Below are 4,381 nucleotides of genomic sequence, written 5' to 3'. Positions count from 1 at the left end.
AAGTAGGACTCTGATATTCAAAGTTCTTATTGATCTGTTCCCAAATGGTATTTCTAGGTTCTTCTGTCACGTGAACCCTGGGATCTAGGTACCACATACCCTTTGCAATTTTTTCATTCCTTATTTGTTTTCACCTACTTTTGAATGTGATATTCTTTCATTTTGTAAGAAACAAATAAAAATATTTGTAAGATACAAACAAAATATTCTCCTTATCCTTTAGGTCTTTTTTCAACAAATGCTATCTTTTGTATGGAAACTTCTCGGAGTGAATGTGTTTTTTTTTTTTTTTTTTTGGGTCTCTCATAATTTGATTACTTCTTGTTTTCTTTTTATAATTGACTTTCATTTGTTGCTCAGTGAGTCAACAATCCTTTACTCACCTTTGCATTTCCTTTCGTGAACACTTGCTGAGAGAATTACACCAACTCACACATTTGAGAATTGCATTTGGTAGAAATTTGAAATAGGAGAGGTTAAGAACAGATTGCTCATGTAGTAAATAAATACCAGGGGGACAGCAGCTTTGTAGAGCCAGCATGCTAAGCAGTCTTAAATAGGTCCATATGAAGAAGGCTTTTGCTCAGGAGAAGGTGGAGGCGTCTGCTTACATTCTCTAAAGGTAGACTCCCCATTTTGAAATGGCCTGCAAACCGAGTCGGTAAGTAGACAAAGGTCTGGTTGCATATGTTATAGAGACTCTGGCAGCAGAGTAAAAAAGAAAAAACAACCCTGTGCTGCACTGGTCCAGTCCCCAGGTGCTCTGAGCTGGCCACCAGGTCTGGGTGTGGTGGCGCGCACCTGTAATCCCAGAGCTGGGGAGGCAGGCTGAAAACAGGGGATCACTATGAGTCTGAGCTGTGTAGTGGGACCCCTGTATCAAATACATCAGACAACAACGAACAAAAAAGAAAGAAAGAAAGAAAGAAAGAAAGAAAGAAAGAAAGAAAAAAAAAAAGAAAGAAAGAAAGACATCAAACCCAAACGATGAACATTAGGTCTCTTTAAAAGTCAGCATCTTTGAAAATTTCTTTCCTTAAGTATTTTCAATTATTACTTTAGAAGGCAGAGCCATGGCAAGAATTATTTGGAGAATAAGGTTGGAATCCAGTCTCCATACTTGGGAGGAAAAAGGGGGCAGGAGAGGTAAGCATATCAAGTGATTTTAGTAGGAAAATCAACTGGAAAACTATATAAATATTTATATAAACATTACCCTTTTTAATGTTTTGTCTCCTTTTTAAATTAGGCTACCTTGTTCAAAGTTGTTCCATAAAGTTAACACTGTCACTAATATTTGTGTGCAGTCATAAAAAAGCACAGTATAGCTCATCATCCTCTCAGGTGTCACTAGGACTACTCCCCGCGAGTTGTGCCAGGTGCTTTGCTTGTCTAGATGCATCAGTGACTGCAAAGGAGGCCTCTACAGCCCGATGCTTTGGCTCAAAGCTCAGCCCAGGTGGCCCAGAAACTTCTGCTCTTTCCAGAACAAAAGCAGAATCCAACATGAACCAGACACCAAGTAACATCATCAGGAGTTAACAGAATGGTTATCAGTCCTGAGTACTGTGTGGGACACACTGGGAGAAAGATAAAAATAGATAGTAAAGTGACAAAGAGCTGAATGTGAGCAGGGTGAAGAAGGAAAGCTTCAGCTTTATTCTGAGGCATGAACTCACCACAGATAAACCCTGAAAGACATTGCGACCAGCTTAAGTGACCAGTTTTTCTTGTCTCAAACCCATGGCCACTAGCTGAGCTACAGAGGGAAGCTGGTGACCTCATGAATCCCAGGCATTTCTCCCATTTTGTTTCATGACTGATGAATGAGAGACTCACTTGGCAGCTGGAGAGCCTGACTGTGATGCAGCATCCACCTCACTCTGTTCATGATTTTAAAGCTCAGTTGTGTAGTACCCAGGGGGAAAGTGTGCAGGACCTGGAGGGTTCTCTTTGCACAGCTAGAAATCTACATGCTTTGGAGTGGGCCTAGTATGCTTAGAATGGGGGTGAGATCTTCCTAGCCATGGTAAAGCATTAAGAATTTCACCCAGACTCAATGTTGTTTAAAGCTTTGGGTTTTGCAAGGGGACAGCTGCACAGAATACCAGGAGGGATAACACAGTAAGCAGGGCAGGCAAAGTCCTTCTGCGGAGTCAGTAACACAGCGGCTCTGACTGACTTAAAGTTGCCAGTCCCTGTTGCATTCTGGCATTGACTTGGACAGTAGGGCTAAAGTTACAAATGAGGCCAAGGGCCTATCCTCGATGTAGCAGACTGTATGGTGGAATATACAAGCAAGTGCCAGGGAGAAGAGGGCTTGAGAAGCCACTGCCACTTTGTCATCTGAGTTGCCAGGGTGGAGATGGCCTTGAAGATCAAGGGTCAGGTGTCTGTCTAGCAACATGGCTGGGGAAAGTCCCACGGTCATTCCAAATTACTCAAGGGATTGCAGATGTTAACTGGTTCTTGTGGGTGTTTCTTAGGGGAGCATGACTACTCTGGATCCTGGATTCAGGTCTTAAGACTGTTGGGTTGGAGCTGCATCTTTCACGAATTTGATGGCATTGTCTTAAGAACACCCGTCCTTTCCAAAGCTTCCTCAGAGGGCAGCTGTGTTCCTTACACTGGAAATGATTTCTTGGACTCTGTTATCATTCGGCACAAAGGGTCTGATGAGTAAAGTGCTTGAAAAAGCTCTCCCTTTCAGAAAGTTCTCCTGGGGAGTCTTGAAAAAGCAGTTATGTGAAGCTTTCCTTCATCCTCCTTTGGCAAGGTGGCGCAATTCTGACAAAGAATTTTTTACCCTCAAATGAACCAAGTCTCCGTGAGATAAGCTTTCTTCTGTGAACAACGGCGCACTAGGAGACAGTGGGTGAGCTGCTCCTTGAATAAACACATCTCTTTGTGGAAGTGACATCAGGGCTGAACAATTTGGGCTGCAGCTTTGTTTTCTTAAGGGATCTATTCATCTCTGCAGTTTGATGGGGCTTGGGATCTCCAGGGAATTCGTATAATGAGTTTCACTTGGCCTCTTTCTGACTCTCTTGGCTGTTACTATAAGTTTGCAAACAAAAGTTTGTGTTGTTTGCTTAGATCAAGAATACCAGTCACTTTTAGTGAAAGTAATAAATCCAATTATACCTCTCATATGGGAACTCCTGCCTGGTATTAGGCAGTTCTATGTTTACAGGGCCATGAAGAACCATTACAAGTTATGTAGAACTTGGGCCAGTCCTACTCAGACTACAGCTCCACTGCAGCTGGAGGTAGTAGATGGAACCCTGAGGGGAAGAAACAAAATGAAAAAGTTGGAATTAATTTTTCTCTATATTACTTAATATGTAATTATCAAATTTGAGTAATTAGCTTTATACCATCTGAAAGATTCATAATTCTTTTATGATGAAACATTCAAAATTCTTCTGGCTATTTTTAAATTGATCATATTTATTATTATCTATAGTCACCCTATTGTGTAATACAATATTATAACTTATTCCTATTATCTACTACTTTTTGCTTATTTCTTAACCTCTCATCACCTACACCCACCTCAGCAACTGGTAAGCACTATTTTATATTCCACTTCTATAAAGTCAACTTTAAGGGCTCAGTAGAATAAGTGCTTCCCTGGCAAGTGCAAGGGTCTGAGTTTAATCCCTGGTTCTGAAAAAAAAAAAAAAAAAAGTCAACTTTAAAATTTTTTTGTAAGACCAAATTTTAAAAGCCAGTGTCCCCCAGCCTTATCCATGTTGCCACAAAGACAGGTCTTTATCCTGTCATCCTTTTATGGCTTAATAATTTCTGTACATATACTATGTCCATCCACTGATGGGCAATTAGATGATGCCATATCTGGGTTATTGTGAATAGTGCTGCAATAAACATGGAAGTACAGATATCCTCTCTGACATTTCATTTTCAATCTCATTTAGTAATGAGATTGTTGGAGCATGTGGTAATTCTAGTTTTAATTTTTTGAGGAAATTCCATACTGTAGTCTACAATGGCTGCACAAATTATAGTCACATCAAAGTTTGCTAGAACTCTTTGGACCAACCAAATAGCTTGGCGAATTAAAGTGCCTGCAAGCAGGTGCAGGGGCCAGAGGTCTGATCCCTGGGTCTTCCATGCCGGCCCTGCCCCTGAGGCACACTGAGACAGTGATTGAGACTGAGTGTGGTGGTGCACGCCTGTAATCCCAGCACTTGGGAGGCTGTAAACAGGAGAATTACTCCTAGTCCAATCTAGTAGTGAGAGCCTGAACATGCTGTAGACCCTTCCCTAAAATAAAAAAAATAAAAAAAAAAATGGAGGGCTGGTGAGATAGCTCAGTGCAAGGTCCTGAGTTTGATCCCTGGTACAAAAATAAATAAAT

Source organism: Octodon degus, unplaced genomic scaffold, assembly GCF_000260255.1.
Source record: "Octodon degus isolate 3935 unplaced genomic scaffold, OctDeg1.0 scaffold00276, whole genome shotgun sequence".
NCBI classification, from domain to species: domain Eukaryota; kingdom Metazoa; phylum Chordata; class Mammalia; order Rodentia; family Octodontidae; genus Octodon; species Octodon degus.
This window is presented reverse-complemented; position numbering follows the sequence as displayed.